Raw genomic sequence first — 18,389 nt, forward strand, 5'->3', positions numbered from 1 at the left:
ATTTGTGTAGTGACAGATGGAAACATTTTGGTGGTGAGATGTCAGATTATAATGTACACCTGAAACTTATATAATGTTATAAACCAGTATTGCCTCAATTAAAAAACAAACAAACAAACAAAAAAGAAACATCTACCTACATTCTTAAACAGAATTGAGTTGCACCTTCTCCACCCTGGTCCCAACTGGAAACTTGTACATCTAATTCTTCTGGTGTATATCTCCTGGCCTCACAATCTCCTAGTAGATTATTGAGTGCCAGACCCCGTGTGTTTCGTTTTACCCTCATGGGTTCTGGTGTTGTATTACTATGCTCATTTGATTCATGAGGAAACGAAGCTCAGAAAGTTGAAGGGATTTTCCCAAGATGGCTCAGAACACATATATTAAGTTTCCTGATATCAAATCCAGGTGCTTTCCACTAAATCACTAGCCTGCACTAACTTTTCATTATCTAAAGCCCACTTGTAGTTTGAGCGTCCTGGCCTCAGGTGAAAGCTATTCTCCATTCTTGACTGACTTTTGAAATGGAAGATTTTTATACCACCTCCTGCTTTATTTGAAACTACCCCAGGTGCCCCATACATCTACCAAATTACAGCACTGTTCTCCAGAGTGACAAACATGGTTAATGATATTTGCCACATGACTGAATGAAATTAGATCACATGGAGGGTTAGCAACAGGGGAGTGGGAGAAGAAGGGGGGAGAAGGTACAGAAAATAAGTAGCATAGATGGTAGGTAGAAAATAGATGGGGGGAGGGCAAGAATAGTAGGGGAAATGTAGAATCTAAAGAACTTGAGACATGTGGTCATAAACTAAAGGGGGGAGAATGGTGGGGGAGGGGCATGCAGGGTGGAGGGGAATGAAGAGGGGGAATAGAACAACTGTAATGGCATAATCAATAAAAATATATATATATAAAAGAAGTTTGTTCTTTCCCTCAGAATTACAAAACAGATAAAAAGAAGTCTGAGCATTTCATATTTTCTTACACATGTGTTTTTTGAGAACTGTAAGGAACTGTAGACATCACTGAGGAGTTTGGAAAATGAATGTTTATTAAGGCTTAATTCAATCTGGTGATCCCTTATTAATATAATTGGATAGTATTTAATCCTCCTCTTTTTACCAAGCTCTGGCTTTTTCCAGAAAAAGTGCAATTAAGGAAGAATTGTGTGAAGGAAGTTCTGAGGACAAGTTCATGGTCCAGGAATCTGATTTCCCAATGTCTATGTGCTATTATGGTCTGTTTTTCAAGAAATAGCACAACTTGTCTCCATGCACCCCACTCATTCACACGAATTTTTTGTCTCCTACAAAGTTAGAAAACTCAACCCTGCTAAAAGTAGAGATTACACCATGTTTGCACCAGTTTGGAAGCCAAGCCTGTTGGGATTCCATGCTAACATATTCAAGAGGTGCTAAGGAGTTGCTCCGGCAGAATTCTGTAGGGGTAATTCAAAGCCCTGGCTGCATATTAGCGTCACCTGGGGAATATGTAAAACACCCTTGTCTCAGAAATTCTGATTTAATTCTTTCTAGGATGAGCTCCAAACAACCCATATGCTTTTATCTACCAGGTGGTTCCAGTGTGCAGCCAGTTAAAACCAGTATTCCAAGGCAGTGCTTCCCAAAGTTTGCTGACCATTAGGACCATCGGGGAAGAGTTTTTAGAACTTCTGATGCCCAGGCCATAGCCTTTACCAATCAATAATGACTGGCATGTGTAAAGCCCTGAGATTCTGATATACGGGAAGTTTGGGAACTACTGTTCCACGGAAGTGCTTCTGAGCAGGCGCTTGAACCAAATGAACCGTTAGGTTCAGACAATGCGTTTACTTGCCACGTTCGTACAGTTTAATAATTAATAAAATATTGTGAAGAAGGGTTTCCATTTACACCAGTTCACTGACATACTTATTTCTATGCTTTTGTTAGATATACAGTTTGAAGAAATAATGCTTGATTTCAGTATTATCTGAACTAGTTAAATTGCTTCCAGAGTGTAGTTAATGTTTCACTTCATGTTTCTGTTGCCCAGATATTATATAATGAATTTCAATAAAACAGTTAACAGTCTGTTCAGATTTTTTCTTCTGCTGATGAGATTAACAGTACCGAGCAAAGAAAATCTTGTCTGTTTTGCATTTATAGCTTTTAGATGAGGAATAATCGATAGTTTGCTGATATTAAACCTAAATTTGTAATTCAATGACACTTTCTATATCTTTTTCTAACCTAATAGCAAAGAATACAGACTGTTCTTTCTTCTGTCTTAATTTTTATGATTTTTAAAAATAGTGCCATTTTTAGATAGCCATTTTTGCTCTTTGTGGCCAAATGGAAAACATGGGTAATATTTTAAAATGCTAAAATAACAAAAGTTAAAAGCCTGATTAAAGTCTAATAGAAAAACAGCATTCCTTAGAAGCACTTACCATCTGTACAAAAAAGTAGAAAGAAACTTGGAATAATTATGAGCCAACCCTTTCATTTTACAAAGAAACCAAGGTTAACAGAGGTGATAATAGTTACCAGTTCCTGCTACTAATTACTGGCAGAGGTGAGAAGAGAAGTCATCCCCTAGTTCCCACTCAAACTTTCTTTTTCCCACTTCTCCCTCTGCATAACTGGCCAAGAAAGTGCAACTGACTTCTCCTTTTGAGGTTTTCATATTTACATGAACTGTGGCAATTTACAGAAAAATGTAAAGATGTATTTCTTCCATGGACAAAATGTCCATGCATAAGGAGAAATAAGCTTTATTTTTTGAGAAAATCAAATGTCTACTCACAATGGAAATGTGATGGTACCTTCCATGTAGCATTGTTAAACTTGATGGTGTATGTTACTTATAGTTTTCCGTCGGCCTGTGGGCACAGTAAGCTCATCACCACATACCTAGTGGTGAGTTGCTACCTAACCACACTCCTTTCCTGAAGGTGCAATCTTCAATAAACTTTATCCATCTTGAGTCATTTATCCTCATTTTAACTGGGATTTTTAAGGTATTCAAAAGTCTTTAACAAATCTGCATATTTTTATTGCATGTATCAATTTTTTTTTAAGTTTTCTGCTGTTATACAAGAAGGGTAATGCTAGATAGCAATGTTTCTGTTCTTGGTAAGCAGTTTAATGTTACAATGTGAAGGTCAAACACATATACACATGTAGTCATAGATACATATATACTTGTATGTGTGTATATATGTATATACATATATGCAACAAATAGCAAATATTATGAAGCAGACGTAAAATATAGAACACAACATTCTTAGAGTGTACTATAGTGGAAAGTCACTTAGAGTGAATCTGCCTGAATTAAACCAATTTTAATGTTGTTGGGGGAAGACAAATGGGTTAAGACTGTAAATTGAGAGTGCTGTGTTCTAGGACATATCCCAAAAGAGTTTTTGTCTCCTATAAACTTGGAAAACTCAACAACTGCATCCTAAAGGATGGTGCCTCACAAGTCAATGGATATCATTTTATGAGAAAAGCAAGGTACATCAACACTTAGAACCATAGAGGAGATGAGATTAACAAATGCTTTAAATTCTGATTTATAATGATATTGTGAAACTCCCAGCTGTTTCCACTTAACCACATAACTGTTATTTATACTGTATTGAAATTAAAGTTCTATATTAAAAGGTTTCTATTTTGAGTCTAAAAAATAGTTTTAATCTTGATATGTCCCTAATCTCTAAAATGCCATTCTCTGAAAGCCAAGAGGCTTCTGAACTTCACAAATATCTTTTTATTTTATTGTTGTTCAATTAAATCTGACTCTTGAACACCTAAGAAGATGCCTGGATGCCTAAGCCAAACCAAGTACAGGCAACCTTGCCTAGAACTTGCTCACACTGGCAGAAGAAGGGAACAGTAGTAAATAGACACGGTTTTAAACAACACACTACCTTTAAGATTTTCCCAACAGCTACATAGATCTACTAACAGGAATATCATGTGTTTATGAGGCACACCAAGAAAATTTTGCAGTTGTTAGAGAGCACCAGGATTTCCCAACAGCTTAGAAGTCATCCGTTCATCAATGAGAAGGTCCACTTTATGACCACATTATGGTCCACATTATAACTGGTCCACTGTATGACCAGTTCCTGCCACTGAGAAGGATACATCCAAGGACTGCGCATCCCAGACCAAACCCATCATATTTTCTTACTACCTCACCTCAGGTTTTTAATAACTAAAAAGTAGCCTTTTCTCCCAACAAAGCTAAAGACTTCTAAATACTCCTCCATTTATAAATAATTGTGTGGTAGTATATACCAGCAGAGGTTACAGTTCGCAGTTGCAGATGGTGCTGATAATGTGATCTCTAAATATGTCATCTATTGATTGTTGCTTTTATTTATTTTCACAGAGTAAATATCTGTATGGTCAAAGAGAATAAACAGCAGCAAAAGACATCTATAGATAATGAGGGGAAGAGGGCCATGATCAGAAATTCTTGCTGCATTGGATACAGGGCTTTGGAGCCAGGCCAAGAAGACTTGCTGGCCCTCTGCCAGCAGCGAAGATTCAACTAGACAGTAAAGGACTAAAATTAGAAGGCATTCTGTGGCATGGTCTTGAGAAACCTTAAAACCAGATTTATTCACACATTCTTATTTGCCAGGGGCATTTTAATTTATTGGTGACTTGGGTTAATTACTTGCTATAAATTCTGCACTTGACAGCTCAACTTAAACCTAAAGAAACCAGAAGGATATATATCTAAGTGCAAAGACATCAAGCATTTCTCTGTATCATCACTGATTTTGACACACACACACATACAGATGGATTTTCATGCATTTTGGGACATGTCCATACATGGATCCTAATAGGCTTGGCATCACGTAGGTCCTTAGATTGCACCATTCAGAGCAAAAAGTGTTCCTATTGGTGATGGTAGTTGGTGGGGATTCTAGAAATATTTTGGATACTACCAATAACACTATTCTCTTAAAATTCTCAAGTAGTTTATTAAAGGACAAGAAAGAAGGAAAATATTTTTGGCTTAAGAAATAGTCTTACATAAGTGAGGCTTTGCTGATTCCATGTAAAAAAATGACTTGCTTTTATGGCTAAAGGGCAGGAACCAGAGAATGCCTCACTGCCCATCAACACTTAAGCCTTCTGAAGAACAGACTAGCACTGGAAAAGAGAGGACTGTTGTTTTGTGGATCCCAAGTCAACTAAGATGTAGTACGCATTGGGGAGGGGGAAAATAGTATTAATGAATTTCAAACATCCACACTTCTCAATTAGTTAAAAGTGATTACTTTGGGGCCATCCTTTGAAAAGATACTAAGACCTCACTAAAATCACAGCTATATGTGGAGTCAAAACAGATCATTAATAAGAAAGGGAAGACATTGACTTAAGGCCCAAATATGGCTCTTTAGTAATGAATTTTGAAAGCACTAGCTGTACAGAAAAAAACCTGGTGAGCAGAGACTGCAGGGGGGTCTGTGTGTGGTGAGCTATTCTGTGTCTCAGACTAGAAATTCTGAAACAAATTCAGTGTGGCTACCGCAGCCAAACATGCATGAGACAGAGAAGCTTATACTGAATGGGGACCCAGAGATGTGAGACTTAGGGACATCCTGGGTGTGTCACCAACTCAGGTGAACTAAACAAGTCATTTTACCTATCTGGATGCTAGTATCCTCATTAGGTTCTTTGAACTTCAGAATTTTATGAGTCAACATTTCTAAGCTATGGGACAGATACTTTCTAGACCAGGACTATTTGGCAGAAATATAATAAAAGCCACATATGTAATTTAAAATATTCATCGGCTACATTAAGTACATTAAAAAAGGTAAAATAATGATTTATAATATTTTTATTTAACCTAATATGTCCACAGTGTTGTCATTTTGACATGCCTGGAATCTTGAGTAATCACACACACTTCAAGTGTTCAATAGCCACGTTTAGCCAATGGCTCCCGTCCAGCATACAGGACAGTGCAGGTCTAGAGGGTAGTGTAAGGTTCTCAGGATGGGAGCAGAAGCTACATTTTTCTTTAATGCTCTGAACCATAGGCGCAAAGCCTGGCTATTCACCAAAATTATGGGGGGAACTTTAAAAAATGTTTCCTAGCCCACCCCATTTCTTAGCAAAGCGTCATATCTTAGAAAATCTCACTAGATAAGTCTGACATGCAGCCAGTTCATTCACACAGGGCAGTGTTTGAAAACCTCCTCACTGGCCTAACTGAGCTTTAACCCTATTCAGAAGTGCGTAGAATAAGGGAAGCAGTGGGCATGTGATTAGCCATCTCTCCAGAGACTCTCCATAGAATTACCAAGAGGACCATTTTCTATTTGCTGTGTGGGCTGGGAGGTTTCACCACTAATCCTGACAGGGTAGGATGCTCTCAGTTATTGAAGGCAGTCTAACTTTTTCATGTTAAAATGTATTAAAGAATAATGAACCAGGACCTGCGTGCCATTAAGGGCCACCTATGAGATCGTGCCCACCTAATTTGGAATTTCAAATTTGCAGACAATAAAAACCCAAGTTAAAGGTGAATAGGTAAGCAATTTATTTATTATTATTATTATTATTATTATTATTATTATTATTATTTTTGAGGTTCAAAGATATTACTTTATTGGCCAAAGTTTTACCTGCGCAGGGGTGAACTCTCGGGGTGCCTCCGGATGCACCAGTGCCAAGATGGCTGCAGATGAGAGTCACGCCTAATGCTTACAGGCTAGGGTTCTTATAGAAGTGAGCAAGCAAGCAACTTCCAGAAGCAAAAGGTGGCAGTTAGCTATTGGCTCAGGGGTTTATGCTAGGGCTCGTGATCTTGCTGATGATTGGCTGGCAGGACTCATGAACAGCTCGTGCTCAGGTTAGCCATTGGCCTAGGGGCTCATGCTAGGGGTAAAAATTTTCCCCCCTAACAGATGTTCCAAGAAGCTATCTGCTTGATCAATGTTCCAAGAAGCTATCTGCTTTAGTTAAGCAATTTATTCAGCAAGAGCAAAGAGAAAGCAAGAATTAAGAGCATACATTACCATAAGGGAAAAACGCCCACACCCTAATACAGACACTGGGGAATCCTGGAGGCAGTCATATTCAGGGTCCATCTGGGAACAGTTCCAAGTGAAGCACCCTTCCCTCAGGTGTGATCCAAAGTCTCACTCTGGGGCCTCTGCTTAAATATGTTTTAGACAAAAGTGATTACACACCAAAGGCCTTTCCTGGTGCAATTGACTAACTATTTCCTCTGGGAGAATAAACAGTTCTTCCCCAAGGAAACGGTAGGTGTTTACAGGTACTGAGTTAAAAATGGTGCTTGGTCTTCTGTGGAGAAGGGCTAGCTCTCCCTGGGAGACAGCACACCTGTATTTCATTTTTACAATAAAAGGTAATGGCTTGGGCATAAACAAGGAGGATTCTTAATATTTCTTTAACCCATCAACAGTTTAGCTGGTACCTTGATGGAGCTGCATAGTTACAGATCTATGTTGGAGTCTGTTCAATGTTTGCGTAGACTGGTTGCCCTCCATCTAGGACTAATTCCCACTTTTAGATGTCTTCAACTGAGCGGTGACAGATGGTTGAGATGACTTATCAAATGGAGAGTCTCAGAATATTTTAATATTTCTGACATGAAAAAATGGATGGGTATACGCATTAGAAGTCTGCCTTCTGGACTTCCAAAACCAATTATGCACGGACACAGGAGGCTACCAGGGAATGTTCAGAAAACAAGTTGAAATTATGTTGAATTAGCTCCAGACAGTGTTATATCAAAGGGAAAGAAAAGGAGCATTGAGTGTGGATGAGTCTACCTGTCACCTTACCAGAAAAAAAGGTTTTTAAAACTATTGGGCAAAAACAATAGGTGGGACCAATATGGTGCCACAGGAGAACCCCCACAAAAATTAGCAGACACAGCTATTCACAAACAAAAATAACTCTGGAAGAGCTCTAGAATCCACTTAATAAACTTTATGAAAACTGGAACCAAAACCTGAGAACAACCACACAAAAGGAGAATGAAGACAGTTTCATTTTGCCTATATCATCCCCTCTCTCAGCTGTCATTGTTCAGTGACAAGAGGGAACTTCTCATGGAGAAGCAGTTCCCTCCTCCCCGAAAGGAAAAGCTTATTCAGCCTTTTCAAACACTACACAGAGAATTTGCTTTGGTTTCACCCTACCCAGACCAGAAGGGCTGAGATATACAGAAATGGCTAGGAATAAGGGGGGAAAGCAGAAGCTACCAATAGAAGCCATGCAATAGTAGCAACTGTAGTTCACAGTGACCTGATCTGCAGTCTTTGCCACTGAAGAAAAGTAATGACTAATATAGCTGCCACGGACCCCCCACAGAGTTCACCAGCATTCACCCCACAGGAATTCTCATTCATTGATGCCAGCCTCTTGAGTCCCTTCCCATTCCCTCCTGGGGCCTGGTTTCTAGCCAGTGGACCTGGGAGCACTGCTGAGGACCCCAACAGCCTTTGCAGCCACCATATAATGCCCCTCAGTGCTCACCAAGCACCACAGAGTTGCCGATGCTGTGGACCCCGGCAGTCTGCGCCAAGGAGACACCGTGGCTCCCCAACCTGGTGCTGCCCTGTGCTCATGCTTGGTGCCCTGCACCAAGGGTCACAGACCTGGGGTCACAGCACGCTCCAGTGTGCCCTGCCCACAGGGGAAAGTCTCCTTAAAACAAAGTCAGCCCATGGAATTTGGAAGAGGTGACTGCTACTTCAAATTCACAGACAGCTTTACAAGACTACAGTGATCACAGAGAATCAGGGAAACATGAACACTGTAAAACCTCCAGGACTTGGCCCTAAAGAAATGGAGATAAAGGATTGCATGACAAACAAATCAAAATAATTGTTCTAAAGATGCTTAGAGAGCTATAAGAGAACACAGACACAACTTAACAAGATCAGGAAAGCAATACAAGAACAAAATGACATGATCAACAAAGAGAAATACTGAAAAGATATTTTTATATTTTCATTTTAATAAACAGATTTTTGGTGCCCAAGAATACAATGACTGAACTGAAGAACTGAAGAGAACTTCAAAAGCAAATTTGACTTAAGAAGAAGAGAAAGTGATGTAGAAGATAGATCATTTGAAATTATTCAATCACAGGAGAAAAACAAATAGAATAAAAAGGAATGAAGAAAGCCTATGGACATCATCACAGAACCCAGTGTTCGTATCATGAGAGTCCCAGAGAAGAAGAGAGGGAGAAAGGGACAGAAAACTTATTTAACAAAATAATGGGTGGGAATTTTCTAAATCTGGGAGGAGATTTGGATGCACAAGTTCATGAAGCTAATAGATCACCACCAAATTTTAATCCAAAATGATTTTCTCCAAGACACATTATAATAAAGCTGTCTAAAATCAAAGACAACAAGAAAATTTTAAAGCATCAAGAGAAAAATATTTTTTCTCATATAAGGAAACTCCTCTAAAGCTACCAGCACCTTTCTCAGCCAAGACCTTCCAGGCCAGCAGAGAAAGGGGTGATACATTCAAAGGGCTGAAAGAAAGATACTTCCAACCAAGAATATTTCCCTCAGCAATGCTATCCCTCAGAAATAAAGGTAAAATAAAAACTTTCCCTAACAACAACAACAACAAAGCTGAGGAAGTTCTTCACCAATTATAAAAAATGCTGAAAGCAATGGATACACAACATACAAAGAGGTAAAGTGTACATCAAAAACGTAAAAGGGGGAATAGTTATGATATGCAATTGAAGTTAATTAATTATAAATGTAAAACAGATTTTTATATCTATCAGATGTTATATGTAAGTTTATGGCAAACACAAAGCAAAAACTTACAGTAGATTCAAAATGAAGAGAAGGGAATCCAAGGATATCAATATGGGAAATAATCAATTAAAAAAGGAAGGCAGCAAGAGAGGAAGAAAGAAAGTGGAAAATGACAAAACAGTATAAAAATAAGATGATATAAGTAAGTCTTTACCTGTCAATAAATACTTTAAATGTAAATAGATTGAATTCTCCAATAAAAAAACATACAGCTGCTGAATGGATTTAAAAAAAAACCTCAACTGTTTGCTGCCTATGAGAGACTCACTTCAGCTTTAAGATCACATAGGTTTAACGTTAAGGGATGTAAAAACCTATTCCACTGTAAACCAAGAAAGCAATGGTAGCTATATTTACATCAGGGGAAAAAACAGGCTTTAAGTAAAAATTGGTAACAAGAGACAAAGAAGGCTATTATATAATGATAAAGGGTCAATTCATCAAGAAAATATAACAGTCATAAATACATACCAGAAAAATGTTACCCTCTTTGAGGTGCAGTTTCTTGAGCTTCTTCCCATTCTGAAAGAGTTCTAACTGAAGTTCTGGTAGAGTCTTATTGTCCATTTAGCCCCCGAGCTTCCTGGTTCCCTCATTATACAAACCCTGTCTCCACTCTTTCTTAAACTAACCCACCTGTTTGGAAACTCTGTTTCTTGCAAGGAAAAGCCTTGCTTGAGAACAATGTCTGATCCCCAGAGCTGTTGTAACATCCACGTGAGGTTGTGTTATCTAAGACCCCGGCAGCACAGAGCACACAACAGACTTTCAAACAGCATTACTTACTATTTTCCAAGCCCCTTAAAACTTTTTTTAGAAGATTTTCACCTTTAAATTTAAATAGTCTGGGTCAACATTTACTTAATCCCTAATCCTCACCTTGGATCTCAATGACAAATATGAGAAAGGAGATTCTCTATGTTCCTGTGTAGTATGCAGTAAATATTATCTTCATTCTCTTTAAAAGAAGAACTATATTTCAGGAAATATTACCTGTAAATATTGCTACATATTAAGTGTATATTTGAAAGCTACCTGAAGTCTAAGTTCTAGAAAGCAATGCTCCATCACTCTATAAAAGCAGATAAGCCCCTGTGATTCTGTCTGAAGGCTGCTCACGTCTACTCCAAAACCATAACTACGAACTTCCGGACGTGGTATATAATTGCATTTAGATTGACACTAGGATTTTATTAAACTGAAAATAATTATTATCAAATATTTAAATTGGCCATTAAAATCACAAAAAAGAAGTCATCTAAATAGACAAGATCTCATTAAAAATGATAAAATAAGCCCCTCCATCTGATTCCTGTGTGTCACGATTGTCAGTATCCAATGGCAAGAGATAGTCAGATCTATGTTCAAATAATGGTGATATAATTTATTTGTCCTACAACCTCAGACAAATTGCTTAGTTTCTCCAGATCTCAGTTTTCTGGGGATGCCAAAGCCCATCTTGTGAGGTTATGAGCACAAAACACAAAGAATGTAGAGTGGTGGACACAATGACTAGCAGAGTAAGTGCGCAAAGGTAGCAACAACGATAATGGAAACAAAGTCTATTAAAAGACCTTACTGATAGACCTTTATGAGATTTTTCTGGAAATTAAGAAGGCCCTTATGAAAAACATATTTATTCCTGATAACTGTCCATGACATAACAGATTTATCTGTAGAACATTATTTGTAGAACAAAGGAGAACATTTCTAAAATTTCCACCCAATATTACCTAACACTAACATACTCACACACACACACACGCATGATGCTATTTCTCCACAACCCTTCGTAGCCTCTTCATTTCTCTAGAGGAAAAGTAGAACACAAAGTTCCTTCTCTAAACCACAAATTAGAGGTCATCATCAATTCATTTGGAAAAACATCCATCGGTGTTTATACACAAGGACCCACACACACATACACTTCCATGTGCCTGCATAGACACAAACACACTACTCCCCTGTATATTTGAAGTATAAATTAGTAAAAACCCTAATTTTAGTACTTAGCTAACATAAAAGAATGAGTTGGTAGGGGAGCTCAAGCACTTATGATGAGTACAGGACTCGTGCCTCTGTCTTACTCTTACCCGTCCCTGATGGATTTGTCTGACACACACATTCCACATTCCCACAGATCATCCGAGCAGGGAAAGAAAAGAGAGCAGCAGCAGGGAAAAGGGAGGAAGGAAAAAGGGAAAGGGGACAAAATGAGGAAAGGAGGGGGCAAAAGAAGGTTCCATGCACAGGGCATGTGTGTAGATTGGGTTGGCGAGCAGATCATTTCGGGAGGCCGATTCTCTGCCCACTCTGAGCTTGCCCAGACTTGCCCGAGGCTATGCTGCAAACTGAGCAGTGATTTCTCTGCCAAGCTTATTATTGGAATGAGTGGAGTCCTGGACCTGACGAATGTTTTCTTCTTGGCCTTCTTACCTCTTTAACACAAACAGCAGCTGAGGCTGTGGCAGTTTGAGGTGTGCTCCTCGAAGCATCCCGACATTCCTACTTTTTGTTTTTTCTTTCTTTGATGTTTACCACCTAGTTCAAGAGTGACAGACTTCTGTTCCACCCAGCACTAAACCTGTGGGTTTTAAATCCCTTTGTCTGTCTGAAACAGCATTCTAAGCACACCTACCTCCATGCAGAGTCAAGAATTTGGAATTAAGGACCCATCCCAATTCAAAACCATATGGAGAGATTTCCTAAGGCAGGTACTTCATCATCTGAGGCAGCCCTATGTCTTGGGAACCCTTGTGATTGAGAGCAGAAGGAGTTATGACTGGCAGATTTAGCTGAATTGCTCCTTAGACATAGTAACAGGACAAGCAAAGGTCTGAAATGACTGGTTGTGCCAAGGAAGCTAGAGGTAGATAGATAATAGTTGATTTGCTTAAAGAAACATTCAATGAGGCACCACTGTGTATTGGTACTGATTTCAAGAATGTTTATACTCTTAAAATCATGAAATGTCACAGCCAGACATCTAGTCTGACCCTTTCATTTTACATATTTAGACAGAATTAAGGCCTGAGATTTTAACTTTTTTCAGGTGATGGGTAGGAACTGAGATGAGCTTTGCTTATAATTCAGTGGAAACTAAGTACAAGCAAGGAGGTTACACACAAGTACTAAACATGAACTAAACAGCAGCTCTGGGATGAGAGAACTGCAGCCTCCAGAAAGGTGTCTAATAAGATATAGAGACAACTAACTGTCCATGTTCTACTCGACTTGGGCTGAATATTCCTTAAGACCTTTGTCTCCATTCATAACTCATCAGGGAGCTTTCTGAGACAAAGCTCAAATTCCTAAATGCCCTGAGATTAAAATTGGAGTGCACTGGATGCCAGCGAAGACTGCTTAGCAAAGACCAATCATTTGAATTAAATTGATAAACTTGAGTTGCTAAAATTATATACTTGAGGACTCTGGATTCATAAAATGTAACCCAACATGGTCTATAATTCTTATTCTTTTCTTCTGTGGAACACTATTAAAAATTTAGTATATATGTAGCTATTTTCTGATGAGACGAAAATAATGAAGTTATTAATAAGTAAACACCACTAAAACAATATAATAGAATGTAGTTGTGTAATACTTAGTCAACAAGAATATAATATTACACTCAGCTAACAAAGTTGTTGCTAGGAATTTAAATGTTAATAGGTTACGGCCCTGGCCTGGTAGCCCAGTTTGTCAGAGAGCTGCCCCCATATGCCAAGGCAGTGGACTCAATCCCTGGTCTTGGCACATATAAGAATCAGCCAGTGTGTGCATAAATAAATGGAACAACAAATTGATGCTTCTCTCTCTCTTAAAAGAAAGTTAATACGTTACCAATTTATTAGCACTTTTCTTTAAAATAAAAAATAAAAGTATGTTAATATGTGAAATGAAGTATCAGATTTATTTTTTACCTTCTACCACACTTAAAACAGACCCTTTGTTTTCCCTCATAGGGTTAACCAGCAAGGGTTATTCTGTTGCTGCCAGGAGAGCTGGGTATGGGAGAGCCAAACTGAGATCAGATGACTGGTCTGTTAAAATAAGTGTTCTGAGATTGTGGATTCATGAGACTGGGAACTCACCTCTGCCATAGGGAAGTTATTAATGATGTTCACTCTTTGGAGCAAAAGAGAAAGGTAGACAAAGAATCAAATTTGTGCTTGATAACAACAAACGCTCTACTAAACACCATGTAAAAACAAACTATAATATCAATAATATTAACCAATTTGACTAGCTTTTACAAATGAACATTTCTTTTCAGGACTGTAAATTCTATGTCAAGTATTGTAATGCAGAGCAAAGACTGGACTGTTTGATGAAACAGAAGAACTTTCAGGACCTATTTTTTTCTGAAAGGAAGGTATGCCAAAGAAACCCTTACACAGTGAAACAGTCTATCTCCATCATGTCTATCATCATGGAAAACACCCAAGTATTGCCCTAGTTTTTTCCCCTTACTGGAGGCAGATTGTATAGTGGTCTACATGTTTAGTGAAAATAGATGTGTGGAGCACAAGTCCTCTTTGAGAAAACCATCACAACACTGAAGGTATGCCTGGTACTGAGAGAGCCATATACACTGTTGTTTAAGAAACGGTCTTAAATATCACAGTCACCAATTGAATACAGCACAGTGCCTGACTGGGTTCTTTGCTCCCTCAAAGTACAGATAATTTCGTAGAGGATTTTATATGATAATAAGCTAACGAGGGTCCTATTTAATCCCTAATATAAACTGAGTAGAAGTTCAAGACCCTGAAAGTTCTGAATGTGATTTTCAAATTGACTTGCCCAGGCTTCTCTGGAATAAGCTTTTGTGATGTGAAAAGGAAATATGCAAGTTTCTTTGTCAGAAGAAAGAGTTTTGATGTGATTATGCTTATTAGAATAAAGTTTATTGCTGCAGGAGTTAGTGAAGTAGGCAGCTTCCACTCGGTGAGTAAGTAGTAGGTCCTAGAATAATGTAGATTGATTGGTACTACACTGGCATTCCTGCAATTTCTCAACTGTAACCTCAGACAGTTTTAATTGAGGCATTTGAAATGGTCTGACTATTTTTCAATTTTCTTATTACCCTATTCTTTTCTGACACATAAATCACTTTGATACAGAGAAAAGTAAAGTATAAAACTTGAAAATGAAACTTAGGTCAGGGCTATTTAGTCTCTTAAAATTACAAAGTCGAAATCCTAAGCATTCTAAAAGGAAGAAATATGCTTAGGTAATCTTTGAAAAATCTGATCCATGTAAATATGAAACATAATTAATATGTAATCCATTCTTTTTAAAACAATAAATGAGGGTGGAGTTTCTGATTATGGCCAAGGAGGAGACTGGCAAATTTTCTCTCCAAAAGACAATAGTAAAGCTGGATACAGTTGATGAAAATGATTATTTCAGCAGTTCTGAAAATTATCCAAAAGCATACAGCAATCTGAGAAACATTTAGGCCTGAAAAACTGCTGAACTTTGAGTAAAATAATGAGAATCTTATTAAAAATAAAAATTTAAAAATATTTAAAAATAAAACAGCTTTGTTCGGAACCAAAATAAAAGATTAAGGAGAATTTGTGACATTCTGACCAAGAGCAATTGCCCCCACCTCATGCTCCTCCCCTACTTCACCCCCTTCTCTCCCCCCACACCGCCCGCCCCCACTGTGCTTCTGCCCCAGCCCCTGTGGACAGAGGTTCTGTAGAGGCTGAGCAGGCCATGACCACTGGCAACTTCTCTGTCATAGTAAGTATGAGCTCACTCAGTTTGGACTGGTGGGAGACAGCCGCTCCCAGCAGCATTTTTTTGTGGAAGTGATGATCTTTTGGCTGGGTAAACAGGGAGAGCCAATAGTACTACTAGTCTGGGGTTGTGGTCATGGTTGAGGCATATTCCTGGCTGAATATATGTGGAGACCAGAGACAGCCTGAGCTAGTCACACATTCCTGGCCAACTCTGGAGCTGTGTGCATGCACAGAGGAGATAAAAAGAGGCCCAGTGGGGAGTAAAAGCTGGAGCTCGAGCAGACTTGAAAACAGTCTGAACTTTGAATGAGCTCCTCTACTCACACAGAGATTTATTGGCAGACAACAGCAACCCTAACTGGCTCAAGGTGCTGCACACAACCTCTGTCCAACCTCTGAGCCATATGGCCTTAGGAAACCAGGCTTAGAAATAAAAACAGCTGTGTGTGTAGATATTCCCTCTCTCTCTCTCTCTCTCTCTCTCTCTCTATATATATATATATATATATATATATATATACACACACACACATATATATATGCATATATACTGATATATGGACATACATGTATATATCTGTTTAAGTAGATATATACATATGACATATAATATATATGTTTATCCATATATACACACATATATCCACATCTACATATGTATTTTATTTTATTTTATTTTAATTGTTGTTCAAGTACAGATTTCTATGTATGTATTTTTAACTGAGCAGAGGCATGAGCACATGCAAGTGGCAGGGGAGAAAAATTTTACAAATTTAGCCAAGACAAGTTATTAAAGAAAAATTAGCAACAACAACCTTCAGAAGTAAAAATAATCAGACTCCAAACTCATTACAACAATGTCCAATATGTCCTGTTTTCAATAAAATAATTATTAAATATGCAAAGAAACAAGAATATGTGACCCATGTTCAGGAAATAAAACAGTCAAATGCAATAATCTCTGGTTGGTTCCAAAAGTTGGATTTTTCAGACAAAAAAATACAAAGTACTTTAAAAAAAATTTTATTGAATTCAATGGTGTGACACTGGTTAATAAAATTATACAGGTTTCAAACATACAATTCTATTACACGCCCTGTCACCATTTATCCCTCCTGTACCCTCTTCTTCCTCCACCCCCGACCCTTTCCTTCTGGTAATCACCGTACTGTTGTCTGTGTCTATGAGTTTTTGACAAAGCATTTATTTGTAAAAGTAGCTATTTATGTCAAGGAGCTAAAGTAAGACGTGTTTGAGAATTAAAGGAATTATGATAGCAATGAATCAACAAATAGAAATTTTTAGTAAGGTGATACAAACTAGAAAAAACAAATGCATGTTTTCAATTTGAAAACTGAAATAAAAGTTCACTGTAACAGCTCAGTAACAGACTCAAGATGGCAGAAGGGAAGAACCAGTGGACGTGAAGACAGATCAAGCTGAAGACAGAGAGCTGTAGGACAATGGCACGTGTACTTGAAATCCATATAATGGGCTTCACAAGGCGAGGAGAACAAAAAGAGGATTGGAAAAAATAATAACTGAAAGTTTATCAAATTTGATTAAAAACATTAATCTGCATATCCAAGAGGCTCAACAAAGCCCAGATAGATAAACGTTCTGAATGAAATTCCCTCCCCAGCTTTTTGTGATTGTGTACCCTCATGGTTCCTTTAAACCTCCCCGACTATTCCTCCCTTATGTATTTTTCTCTCTCAATCCTTTTCTTCTCTGTGAGTGCATTTTAACATCCTATACACCTCTTATCTTTCTATACTACTTACTCTCACGTAGAAATTCTATTCATTTCTCTGACCATCAGTAAAGAAACATTCAGCCTTGGCTGGTGTGGCTCAGTGGATTGAGCAACAGCCAGTGAACAAAACGGTCACCAGTTCGATTCCCAGTCAGGGCACATGCCTGGGTTGCAGGCCAGGTCCCCATAAGGGGGCACATGAGAGGCAACCACACATTGATGTTTCTCTCCCTGTCTTCTCCCTCCATTCCCCTCTCTAAACATAAATAAATAAGTAAATAAATAGGTAAGTAAATAAATAAATAAAATCTTTAAAAAAAAGAAACTTTCAAATTTTGGCTTCTGCATTGCCAATGCCCGGTTAGAGACCTCTTCTTGCATATTTTACTAGCCTCTTAAGTGCAAAGTAGAGATTCTTTTTCTGCTGTTCCATATTTCTGAAATACCGTTAACTCTAAGGGTCAGCAAGCGGCAATCTGAGACTTCAGTTACTGCCGACTTTCCTACTCCCCCAACTTTCCTCAGTTGCTAAGTTCTTCCAATTTTACTGACAGTTTTTTCCTTCCTGTTCATGTCCTCTGCTACTTCCTTAGTTCAGAATTTCATTATTTTTCTCACCAAAGATTTATCTGACAGCAATAACTGGCTTTCATGACCCTGTTTTCATCTTTCTTTAATCCATCCAGAATATCATAGTCAGATTAATATTCCTAAATTATAGGTCTGATGATTTCACTTCCTGTTAAAACAACAAAACTGAACCATAGTTTCCTATGGCTCAAGAAAGTAAAATCTGTATTTGTTAGCAGAACATTTCCTTTCTAAAGCCTATTTACCAATTTCCTTCACCAACTCCAAATTCCAGTTGTGAAAAAAAACCCTGTAGACTATTTTAATTGAACTGAAATAAACCATAAAGTTTACAGAAAGAGAAAGAAAAATGGGGGAAAGGGTTATGACTTGTGAGCGGTCACATTCCTGAGAACTTGTAAATGTTCTAAGATTTAACATTATGTAAGTTCTCGGTAGT

The sequence above is a fragment of the Artibeus jamaicensis genome, unplaced genomic scaffold (genome assembly GCF_021234435.1).
Source record: "Artibeus jamaicensis isolate MK-2021 breed Jamaican fruit bat unplaced genomic scaffold, CSHL_Jam_final contig_387, whole genome shotgun sequence".
Classification (NCBI taxonomy): domain Eukaryota; kingdom Metazoa; phylum Chordata; class Mammalia; order Chiroptera; family Phyllostomidae; genus Artibeus; species Artibeus jamaicensis.